Genomic DNA, 13122 nt, shown 5'->3' with positions numbered 1-13122 from the left:
AGGGAGAAACCACAGGGACAGTGATTTTCAACTAGTGTTTTCTGTACCATCTGAATACTGGAATTTTGGGTGGCATGTTTGGAATGACAGAAAGGCTGGAAACAATGCCATCCAAGTCAGAAACAGTTTTTATAATGATCACTGAAGATGTTCAGTTCACAAGTATGAAAAGGATTCCCTATAAACTGATTTGACCTGCTGCCCATCCTCCCACCTCTTCCTGGGTACGTGCTGGGCCCACACCCACCAATGCATAATATAACCCACTGGTGCCACATTTGGCGGACTTGGTCTGCCCAGATATTTGGATATATGACCTAAATATCGAACATCACTTATGACAGCCTATAATGTTGCCTTGCTTTATTAAAATGGTCATTTGAAAATTGTATTTAATTAAAATGTCTTAACTATGTTTTCATAGATCAGAGCAGCAAACAAATTCAAAATTTTTCTGATTATTCTAAGGAAATAATCAGACCAAAGCCTTTACAGTTATCACAGTATATCACTTCCTATTGCGAAGCTCACTAGTGTAGTTACTATGTAAGGCACAGGAAAAACCAACAGTGATCCTTTTCTAAATTTGCGGTTGACCATGAGCTATGCCAAGTGTAGATTAAACTATAGACTAGTTGCTTAGTGCATTGGGTAAAATACATGTTGTACATAGCCTGGGTTGCTTGTGATTTTCCTTTTCAGGAATTTTGTTTTCAAAGTACAGTTCTCTGGTACTTGGAAGCATTGAGAAATGGCATGTGATATATGGATTTCCTTTCCTTCCAATATCCTTGTCAAGAGCCTACTTAATCATGGAAGGCAAGGTGGTAGGGTTTAAAATACTAGGTTTCTGTGAAAAACACTTCTAGTAGTGCTGAGTTGCATATCTGTGTGTTTTTTAAGTGTTCTAAGTCTCCCACCAAACACAATTCTCTCTTGAAGTCCAGGAAAAGTAAACACACAAGTGAACATTTGTGATTGCTAGTGACTTTGTTTTTTAAGTTATTTAATACCTTATAATGAAGGGCAGTTTTTCCAGAGCATCACCATTTAGGTTTATCTTTTTCCCCCAGTACAGGGATATTGAATTCACAGGTTCTCTATAAACTGAGCTAAATCCCCAGCCCTTTTTATATTTTACTTTGAGACACATTCTAGGTTGCTGAGGTTGGCTTCAAACTTGTGATCCTCCTGCCTTAGCCTCCTGAGGAACTAGGATTACAGGAATGCATCACTGCACCAGGCTTACTGGGTATCTTTGTTTTCTGTAGAACACAATGAGTAGTAGAGCCTACTTGCATAAAACAGAATTGGATTTTTCTCTATTCTTTTTCCTGTAAATTGTCTTTAACTTTTGTTTTCATGATTTTGCTAGTTTTCTCCATGATAAAGAAAAGGTTTCCTTTACCTACTAGATTGTGACAAGTAAATCATTTTTGCTACATTTAGTATTCCTTGCTTGGATATGGTACGTGGTCTCTTTGAAGGAGCAGGTACTGGGAATTGAACCTAGGGCCTCATGTGTGCTAGGCAACTGTTCTACCACTGTACTATAGCTTCATCCCCTGGCATGTGCCCTCTTAATTACATTTCACTTTTAACATGCCCAATAAATGATTTGATGATCACCCAGATGGGAAGCTCATTGATTAACTGGAAAATAAAATTAATTAGCAACAACTTCTCCCCTGTACAGGTGAATTTTATTACGAATTAATAATGGAATCAGAGAATATTTGGGAATAATCAGAAATAGCTGCAGTCTCTGAAAAGCCTATATGGGCAAAAGAGCATGCCAACACATCTCCAGGTGGGGATTTGGAAACAGATCTGAAATGAGCACTATGTACTTCCTGGATTGGCAAGGAGAGAGCAACCTCCAGGATTCCATCAGAGGCTTTTTTTTTTTTTTAACAGCATTGTGAAAAGTAAACAGTGCTGCTTATTTAGTTCTTTAATAGTCTGCTATGGAGGATGACAAAGAGCCACCTCCAGAAACAATGTGTCATTTCAATTTGTTGTAGGTCAGTGGTGACATACCCACTGTGGGAGATTGGATTCACAAACACAGCAGCATGCCATTTGGAATAGTGGTATGTAAAACAGATGATGCTGGAACCCTTATGCAGTCAGTAGTGTCCACCTGGCTCTGCTGCTTGAGCTGTGAAGAAGGAAGGAAGGAAGGAAGGAAGGAAGGAAGGAAGGAAGGAAGGAAGGGAGGGAGGGAGGGAGGGAGGGAGGGGAAAAGAAACACTGTAGTATCTAGAGAAAAGAGCATTGGGATGAGGCTTTCAGATTCTACCTGGATATTGTATCACTTTTAATCTGAATGTTTTAGTATGATTACTTTAGTTTGATCACTTAAAAGCAGCACATAACAAATGGAATTTTTATTATAAATGCAATCAGCTTTTCATTGAAGCATAGCATACATGTAGTTAGCCTTTTAAATTATTTTTCTTGTCATTAATTAACATATTTGCTGTATGTAGATACAAACCAAATACTGAAATGAGGCATTTGGCAAATACATATTGAGATTGAACACATTAAATGAATTTTATTGTAAAGGTGAATCCATGTTAGTAGAAATGAAAACCAGATACGAGCTCTTTACTTTTCCTACTACCTGATTAGATCCAAGGAAGTGTGGAAGCTGGATCAGAACACTCCGCCACGACTCCCTGATGCCCATCCTGTCATTGGGCTCTATATCAGAGGTCAGCAACTACAGCCTGTCACTTGTTTGATCAAGTTTTACTGGGGCACGAGCTCACACATATACACGAAATTCCATATTTTCCATCTTATTTTATTCTTTCTTGATGTTTCCTTTGTTTTCTCTTGGGTTACATATGGATTGTTAGTAATTTGTATTTGTCTCCTTTAATTATTTGGAAAATATACTTGTTTGGGGATTTGTTTAGAAATTTATTTTTGGTGATACTGGGGAAATCAAACCCAGGGCATGGTCCATGCTGGGCAGGTGACCTACCACTGAACTACACTACACCCACCAGCCCTTTTTAAAAAATTATTTTGAGACAGGATCGCTGAGTTGCCTGAGTTAACTTCAAACTTGTGATTCTTCTGACTCAGTCTCCCAAGTAGCTGGAATTACAAGTGTGTGCCACTGTGCCAGTTTTCATAGATTTTTATTTTAATCAAATATTCAGAAAATAAGCCCTTCACTTCATTGCTGGAGATGTTTGCAGTAGCTTCCATTTGTTTAACTTCTATTTATCAGTCTGTCCTGTTAATTCAGCCTTCTAATGAGAAATCTCTGCTAAGGCTTGCCAGCTTAGAGAGTGCATGGATGCTAAAAGAATTATTCTAGAATAATTCTTCCCCTTCCTTCCCTTACCTCGGGAAGCTGTAGACCAGTTACAATGTTATTTGCCCTCTGAAGAGATTGTGTAATGGCTCTAGGTTTCCAATCATAAAACATAACAGGTTCAAAGCCACCAAAGCCACCTAGCTGAGCAGCCCAGGCTAGTGGCTTAGCCCCTTTAAGCCCATATCACCAAGTCAACTGGCTCATCAAGGTGAGTGTGGCCCAGATAAAGTACCCAACAGGAAAGAGCAGCCATAAAGGAAGCCGCTACCCCTGGGCGCATGGCCTGACCCGCTGGGGTCTCCCTGCACCCACGTGTCCAGCGCCCGGCCTGGGGCCTCTCCCAGGATGCAACGGGTGCGACCGCCTCGCGGGCTTCGAGGAAGCTCCGTGGCCTGAGGACAGGAGGAGAAAGGTAAACCCAAGGATGAGCTGGGGCCTGGCCAAGGGCACAGCCCTGCCCACTCTGGTTCAGACCACCACCAAGGCTGAGAGTCCCTGTCCCCGCGCAGGCCAAGACTGAGTCTCTGTCTCCTCACAAGACGAGTGCAGGTCCTGGGACCCTCTGACCAGGAGCAGGCCCAGCAGGCCATGTCCTCAGGGGCTGTGTCGCCGCCCCTCTAACTGCAGCCCTCACATAGTCAACCTTAAAAAGTCCTTTAGGCACGTCTCAGGACTTGGGTGGCCAGTGGTTTTTCATCTTTGCTTTGCCTTCCCAGGTTTTTGTGATGCGGAGTAGAAAGAAGGGTGGCTGGGTTACCTCCATTTTTTTTTTCTGCACGTTATTACCCCCATCTAGTTAAGGAGAGAGCTAGTCTAGACGTCTGCTGGGTTCCGAGGCATTCAGCAGGGAGCCCTGGAGCCTGTGTGCAAGTGGGCTGGTGGTCTGAACTGGACTCTGTGTGCCACCAACATCTTTGTTACCGCTGGCCACAAAGCCTTCTTTAAGTAGGGCGAGTGAAAATTAATATCTTTAATCCATGAGTCTAAACAAACATTAAAAACACACCCTTTGTTTATTCTAAAATTCAACAAAGTTATCAAGGCCCAATATGTGCCTAGGACCTACTAAGATTCTGGGTGTTGGAGTCTCAAAGATGAACAAGATACCCACTGTCTTGTTTGTAGTCATAGTTTGGAGACCTAACTCACTCTTGGATATTTGCTGCTCACCCAAAGTTTTCTTTTGGGACTGGGACTCAGGGGTAGGCCCTGGGTTCAATGTCTAGCACCTGCATCCCCCTGCAAAAAGAAAATGTCTTTAAATCAACTAGAATGACATGTAACATGTGGAGTTGTATAAAATGTAAAGCAGCTGATGACACAGTGTAAATCATGTGTCATCACCTACTAATAGGTCATGAAATCAACTTAGTGGGTCCAAACCAAAGTTTTTTAAATTAAGGAGTCAGATTAAACTAGAATAGGTAATATAGACAATAAAGTACATTATAAATAACATAGATAAGAATAACAATATATATATATATATATATATATATATATATACACACACACACACACATTTATGTTAACTCATGATGTAAAATGTACTTACTGTAGTTTACAACAAAAAATTAAGTTATTTGTTTGGACCAGGATAAATATGTTATATATATATATATATATATATATATATATATATATATATATATATACAAAGAGGCTTTTCAGTAGTGATTACTTTAAATACTAATTATTTATATCATTGGATATGTAGAAGAGTCAAATGGTATTTTTGTCCTAATTAACTTCATGTTTTACATTGACTTTACATAACATTAATATGGCATGTGTTTTGGTGTCTGATCCATCACATTAACTATAGATTATTCCTGACACTTAAGGAATGAAATGGCAGAATTGCTCCAATATGTGAGATCAGTCACTCTGGTGGTTACTGATTATGGAAGCCGTAAGCCATCATTGTTACCATAAAAATATGCATGACTTAAAGATCACCTCTACTATTGCCATGTGTGACCATACAAAGAGCTTCACTTTACACTGTCCCTGCCAAAACCCAGTTAAAAAGTTGAACAGTTCAAGAATTTTCTGGTCTGATCCAGTTATTACATTATTTTTCTCAGAAAATTTAGGACCTGAATAACAGTCTTGAGACTGTTATTATTGACAGATAATTCCATTTCAGCCTTGTTAAATTAAAAAAAAATTAAAGTTTGGCAATTTAATGATTATTATAATAATTATTTTATATTTTGTATTTTTACTTATTGATTGACTCGGTTAATTTTGATTTTGAGGACTTAAATAGCTAAAAGTTTGGACTATATTTCCAGGAGAGAATTTCCCTCCATGCTATTTATCCTCTGTTTAGTGCAGACATTCGGTTGTAAGTGGCCAGTATCCCATTTTGCTCAATGGCCCTGCAGTAGTTTAACATGATCAAGCAAACCATTTTTTATTTTAACCATGCTTACTGAGGTCATAATGGCTGTGATGGGAGCTCCATGCATGTCTAAATGAATGAGCATTATAGTTACAAAATATTGATCTAAACATATGGTGGCATGTATTATTAGTTTTTAGTATACTTAATTTTTACACGTGGTCGATATGATGAGAAGATAGTTTTTGATAGGATTGTTTCATGGAAGCTATGAGGCCTCCATCAGAAAAGAGATAAGTGAGTAGAAATCATCCCTGTTATAGGCAACATTTTCCAACAACACCCAACAGTGAAACAGATTAGGTGACATCTGAACTCCTAATTCAAAACCAGCCTAATGCAAGAGAGTTTCAAAAAAAGATTCTTTTTCCTAATTTAAGTTCTAAGTAGAAGCTAGTAAGAAACAGATCATAATCAACTCGTATGTGGTGTTTTGTTCGTATCCTTTAATGCCTTCTAAAGTATTGGACCCCTCATACTTGCCAGGAAGCACAGTTGACCTGTTGATAATCTCCAGCAGAGGGAGAGTGGGTGACTGCCCCCATTCAAGGGAATGGGCTTGCTTTTTCCAGCCATAGCCAAAGCTGTAGACTCTAAGTAAGTAGAAAGCAGGAACCACATCTGTCTTATTCACTGAAAGTTTCCTATAATTGTTGATTGAATTAAATATCATGGAAAAGGGCTGGAGTTATGGCTCAGTGGTAGAGGGCTTGCCTAGCATGTGTGAGGCACTGGGTTCGATTCTCAGCACCACATATATAAAAAAAAAAAAAGTCCATTGACAACTAAAAAATATTTAAAATCATGGAAGAAGGAAAGCAAAAGAATAAAGTATATAAAGCTTAAAACAGAGGGTGAGATAGTGGATAACCATCAGATAAAATAATAGTATAATACTGTCCTCAGATAAGAGTATGTTTTCATACTATGATATACATAAAATGTCTTCTATAAACCCTGTAATATTTTTGGGAAAAGATCTGATTTCATAGGGTTTATGGCCTCTTGGGAATAAGGCACATGCCTGCCTGTGTGTGCATATGAACACACACACACACACACACACGCACACACACATCATCATCATCATCTGATCAAGTGGTATTACAAAAGTAATTTGTGCTATACTATTTGTGTCGTACTATGGGGCTGCATATAAAATGAAGTTAAGGTGTGATTAAGTGTAAAGATTTAAGAAAGAGAAAGGTTGATTTGATAGGCAATGTGCTAGAGGAAATGGCAGGAGCTTGGATAAGGAGAAATCACAGATGAGGCATGAGTCAAGGTCAGAGCTAGAATAGCTCCACTGAGGGGCAGCTTAGTATTGGGGTATGATGGAGAATAAGGTGGGGATCACAATTCTGGCATCCAGTTAGGAAATAAACAGTCAATGAGGTTTAAATTTAATGGAACTTGTAAAAGAAATCATAACTTCTGGGCTGGGAGTGTGGCTCTGAGGTAGAGCACTTTCCTAGCATGCTCAAGGCCCTGGGTTCAATCCCCAGTGCTGCAACAGGAAAAAATAAAAATAAAAAAAAAGCGTAGCTGCTCCAGCGAAGAAGGCTGTGTTTTGAGGTTGCTTGGTAGGGGTAAGCAGGAGGGCAGCACTTGCTTTCTCTCTCTCTCTCTCTCTCTCTCTCTCTCCCCCTCCCTCCCTCCCTCCCTCTCTTTCTCTCTTTCTCTTCCCCTCTTTCTTGGAGCAAAAAAACAAAGGAAACAACCTCCTAAGATTGGAATATATCTCAACACCACTGTTGGTCACCTGGTCACTCCTGTGATGTCCAGTTCACCATCACTGCTTCAGCAGCACAAAAGTAATGGAGAGGAGGAAGTGTGTTGACATTTCCCTTGAGAAAGCATGGAAATGATCAGAATGACTGAGCCGGCTAAACAGCCAAAGCCCTGCACCCTGACCTCAAGCTCACATTTCTCTTGTGCTAGAGTAACCAAATCTTTTGTTAAGGCAGAAGGTACAAGTGTCTTGTTCTTGGAAATGGGTCTTAGCTGGCTGACACCACAACATATAGCCTCGCTTGTGTTTTTCGTAGGGTGCTTCAGCCTACTTTAAAAATCCCATCAGAGATTCAGCCTGGGCTGAATAATGGTCCATTCTTGGATGTCTCCAGTTTCCCCAGCAGTTCTCCCAGTTGTTTGTTAACAGGTGGCATAGTAGGGTATGGGATAGGAGGTGGAACAGGAGGAAGAGAAAGCTAGATCATAATTTAGGAGGCCAATGACATTGTATTCATCTTTGTATTTCAAGCATCTTGTACAATATATATCTTGGATGAATGAATAAGATGTATTTTGTTTCTTTGTCTTATTCACATATGACATAGCATGGAGAGCCCAAATATTTATTTGAACACTAATCTCCCCTTTACCTCCTATTTCTTCCTACCTGTCTAGTGCTGATGCAACTCTCATAAGTCCCTTTACTGAGATGCCTTACACAATATTGGATAAAGGGATTACAGATGCTGACCCTACCAAGATCTGCTTATGGTCTGAGACAAACATGGGATTAGTTATTTGGGGTGATGAAAACTTTATCTGCCCATTCTTTTTCCTGATTCCATATTATGTAGTCTTAGCTCCTCATTTAAAAGCTACAGCTTGTGTTTTCATGAAGGTGGGACATGAAGTGTTAAATGAGAGTCCATCTCCTCAATTGTATTTGAGCATAAAAATGTACCAACACCATAAAGACATCTAAGGCAAGTTCCTTAGGAATTCCCAGGATGGTGGGGACCATTTGTGAGAACATTTGTTTCATTATGTCCCTTAGGAGTTTCCCCACCCACCTATTAAAGTATACATAGTTTAGTAGCATTTTTTATATAAAATTTCTGTCTGTGAGCAAACTTTAGCATTTGAAGTCTGTGAAAATAAGATTGAACATTAGAAGGAAATAGAGTTTGTTGACAGTAAACACTCAGAAAATTTGCCTTGCTCAGTAAGAACAATATGGTCAAAACTATACATTTAGTTGGTTGGAAGGGATTACTTTCTTTGAGGAAAACACAGGTCAATTCTAACTTATTTTTTTTTCTTCTCTAGAAAGTTTGATTAAGGATTGGCTCAAAATATAACATGCAGCTTAGACAATCAGAAACTGCCCTACTTTCTTTCCTTCTGTGTCTGTACTCTAGGCAGCTGTGTACCTTTGCTTTTGGCTAGTGGAGTGTTTGGCATGATATCTAGTTCTCTTCCTGCAGGGGCCCAGAGTCCATTTCCCTGTATCCTGCTTAATCTCTTTTACCTCTTCTGAGTTCCTAAGTGGCCCTCCAGAATCTTGAGTGGGTTTGCTTCCCATCCACTTAATGCACCTCCATTATTTCACTCTTATTTCTCTCCTTTATTTTACTAAGAAAAAATGAACCAGGTAGGCAGGTACTTCACACATAACTCACTTCAATAACATTTAATATCCAGTTTTCTCTGTGTACAAAAATAGCCGTTTTGTAATATGTTCCTTTTTGTTCCCACAAAATCACTCCAATGTCACACTTAACTATCTACATTTCATTGGTCAGAGGTGTGATATTTACTTTTTTAAATGCAATAAATGTTTAACATTCTAATGGTTTGACGTAATGACTAAATACCTATTGAGGATTTAACATATAACTGATTGAATGTTTCCACTTACTCCTGAAGTTCTCTCATAACAATACAGTTAAGTATTACCCAGAAGAAATGACAACTTTGCATGCATCTTGCTTTTTCCATGATACTTCCAGGAGCTCTCTTTTCTATTAGCAATGAACTGATAAATGCAAAAGACAAAAAGAATTCTGAAAGAATCATATTCATACTTGTTTTCGCCTCTGTGCCTTGAGGTTATCTTCATCAGAGGAGCTGTAGGAAACACAGAAGGCTGACACATAGACCCATAGCTCTCACTGAGGTCTTCAGCCAACCCACAGAATTCCTCACTTTCCTTCCTCTAGCATGGATTGTGCTATGGTCTCCCGTTCACAATTGTTTCCTGAAAAAGGAGGAAATACACCTTGACGGTAATCCAAGAACTATGATAGATAGGGCTGGGAGTGTGATTCAGCTGTAGAGCACATGCTTAGCATGTGATGGGTTCAGTTCCCCTCTCCAAAAACAAAAACAAAAAAAGATAGTAGATACTAATGAGATCTTTAGATTGTATAGGAGGCATTGAACTTTGTGTAAATAAATAGTTCCTATTTTATTTGAACATTATATTTCATTGTCAGATAACATGTATTTCATTATACATTTGACTAAAAACGTATTTTTAAAGATGGTTCTATAGTAATCTTTTAGCTTGTTTCAGTCTGAGGAAAGGAATCTGAATAGGGTTCAGGAATATTCTCTTCCCCAGTGAATGTGGGATGCTCACAATTTGGAGTATTGTTTGAAAAGCTGGAGGAGTCAGAGAAGACAGAAAAAGCAGCAGGTACCAAGGGCTTGAAAGTTGCCAGATCCTTTTGCCTGAAACACAGCCAGAAGGGGCAAAAGGAGACCTGAAGCCTTAGGTTGTAACCAGGCAGTGTCATGCTCCGGAGTTTGGTCTTGATCTTACAGGAGGAAGGTGGCTGGTAGAGACTTGTCAGCAGGGGAAAGAGGAATGAGAAGGGGGGGGGGGGGTGTAATTAAGAAGATAAGCTAGGGGCAATTGGAAAAAGTGGACCAGAACTTGGAAGACCATGTCGGGAAGCCAAGGAGATTTTCCAGTCCTTGGCAAGGAATAATCAAGACCTGATTGACAACCTACCAGCTTTAGTAACCAATCACTGAAAGTTCCACCCTTCTATCTAATGTTTTTTTTTTTTTTCAAATCCATGAACTCCTTAAGAGAAAAAGGAGTCTGTGAAGAAAAAGGCAGACTGGGAAGAGTAGAGTGAGCTAGTGTTGAAGGGGCTTTTACCAGTCCTCTTTGTTTGATCTAAATTCATTAGCAAAATTTGAGGAACTTCAGAGTTTCAATGGAGTTGATACTGGTATCTATCTGCAGTCCTTTTAAAATTTGCTGTCATCTATCAGCCGACAGAAAAAGAAAAAAGTCCTTAGCAGTGGAAGATGGCTAATGAGATCTTTGAATCGGGCTTTCTGAGTAGGCGGAGCTGCCTGAACCTAGGACACTATATTTGGTTTACAAGTGATACTTGAATCAACTTGTTGAGGCTTTCTCACTTGTCAAAGCACTTTTAAATAATCCAAGCTCAGAGTTGTTTCATCTTCAGCAAGAGAAAGTGAAAATGGTCCCAAGAGGTACAACATTGCAAATAAACACTCTAAAACACACACACACTTGCCTTTGAAATTGAAGTACTTCAAGCACACAGAGACAATGTTTATTTCTTGATACTAATGCGCTTGTCTTTGTCTGTGATGACTAGTCTTTGGGACTGAAACAAAAGCAAATTACTTTCCACTGTTCTTAAAAAAAAATAGTTTTCCAGACAGTTTTACTTTTTGGATGATATAGAGTTCAAAAAAGCAATTTTTTCCCCATTACCAGGAATCAAGGGGAGAAATCCCATTTCTGTGGACTGACACTCCATAGTGAATGAATTTTGTGGTGTGGTGGTGGTGGTGATTTAGTTGGCAAAAAGTTCTGCTGGCATTCTCAGGCTTCTAGAGAGTATAGTAGTTGTCAAACCAGCAGAGACCAGAGCGCAGGGTTGCCCAGTGTTTCAGGTTTCTCTCTGCAGCTGCATAAGCCCCTTCCTTTTTACATAAACAGCGAAATCATCCTGTTCCGTGGTTGACTAATGACTGCGAGGCAAATGATGTGCTTGTAATTCAGTGTCTGACTGAACTCCAGTTTTCCCCTCTCCAAGTGGTGAAACAGGAAGTAACATCCCATCAGGAAGAACCTGAAAGTGCCATCCAGTAGCTTTGCCTCACGTCACTCAATTATCCTCAGTCAGAAATCTTGACTTGCAACTTTCGAGGGTGGGTCTCTGAAAGAATTTCAGAGCTTACACATAGATGAGGTGTGTTGCTCTCCGATGAGAACAAAGCTGGCTGCAATGCTGGAAACTTCTCTCTAACTGCTCTTCACAAGCAAGGGGCATCTTTTGTCGATTGACATTTCCAAAAGGTAGGCACTGTCTCCACCTCATTGGTTGGTGGTGTTAATACTTGAGAACTTCCATACAAGGTGGCCTTGACTCTGTGTGTGTGTGTGTGTGTGTGTGTGTGTGTGTGTATGGGGAAAGTGGGGGGAGAGAGAGAGAGAAAGAGAAGGGGGTGTGGAGAGCACAAAATTTTTGCCATGATGTTTTTGGAGAGAGAGAGAAAAAGACTTGCAGCAGCTGCTTAAAGAATTTTACTTCAGCGGTATTTTGAAGTAGAGAGGAAATGTCGAGTCCATGTTTCTACTTCAGACCTATGTTACTCTTTCGTGAGTTTACACTGATTCACTGAAGGGAATGGAAGAATGGTTTAGGCAGTGAACGCACAGGAGGCTGAATGCTCAGCATTAACTCAATTTATTAGGAAAGTCTGACTCAAAGTGAAATGAAAAGGGTGACCACCAATGTTGGCCAGGAGGCATGGCAAAGGCCATTTTAGATCATTTCATAGTGCCTCAATTGTAAAGCAAGGCAGGATTTGCTCATGGTGACAAACGTCTTTGAGCTAGTTCTGTCTTGAGGGCTATTATGGTCAAAGTTGTGCCCAGAAGAAATTAGCTGTTTTGTTCTAAAACTGCCAGCTTCATGCAGCAAAACAAAACAGAACTTTATTTTTTCTAATCCCAGCAAGTGTTTAGCAAAGATGTTCTTTTAAGCATTTTTTAAAAAAATATTTTTTAGTTGTTGATAAACCTTTATTTTTTATTTATTCCTACTTGGTGCTGAGAATCGAACCCAGTGCCTCATACATGCCAGGCAAGTGCTTTTCTGCTGAGCCACAGCCCCAGCCCCAGCATTTTTATTTTCTGAAAATCTTTATACCGAGCTAGGGAAGGAAACCTCTGGGACTCCCCAGATGGTGCATATTAATTTATTCATCAGTTGATAATGTTAAAGTGCCATCTCTACCATGCATGAAGATACAGGGTACAAACTTTATACTTTACCTCTTCAAATCTGTCTGCCTATAAGCTTTTTATTTACTTAAGAAGAATTTCCCCTTAAAATTTCATCATTAGAATTGCTGGCCAAAGGGGTAAATTCCTTAAAGAGATAATAGACATTTGTTCATACGGATAATAATTGTGTGATCCTCCCATTAAAAATACCAGTGCTGGGGCTGGGGTTGTAGCTCAGCGGTAGAGTGCTCGCCTAGCAAGGCCCTGGGTTTGATCCTCAGCACCACATAAAAACAAGTAAATAAAATAAAGGCATTGTGTCCAACTACACTTAAAAAAAAATACTGGTGCCTTTTTCTAAAG

At 39.6% G+C, this 13122-nt stretch overlaps 1 protein-coding gene across 4 annotated transcripts in view; it reads left to right on the top strand.

Annotated features, from left to right (window-relative positions):
- The window catches only part of LOC114080805 (ceramide synthase 3), a 159471-nt gene that overhangs the window by 29299 nt on the left and 117050 nt on the right, over positions 1-13122 (top strand). The window contains exon 1 of one of the 4 annotated variants that reach the window (XM_027922421.2): positions 2656-2720. The exons of the other annotated variants lie outside the window; for them this stretch is intronic. The gene's annotated coding sequence lies outside the window, so the exon portion shown is untranslated. Of the gene's footprint in view, positions 1-2655; positions 2721-13122 lie in introns of those variants that run through there. 4 annotated transcript variants of the gene reach the window in all.

This window comes from Marmota flaviventris, chromosome 2 (assembly GCF_047511675.1).
Source record: "Marmota flaviventris isolate mMarFla1 chromosome 2, mMarFla1.hap1, whole genome shotgun sequence".
Taxonomy (NCBI): domain Eukaryota; kingdom Metazoa; phylum Chordata; class Mammalia; order Rodentia; family Sciuridae; genus Marmota; species Marmota flaviventris.
This window is presented reverse-complemented; position numbering and strand designations above follow the sequence as displayed.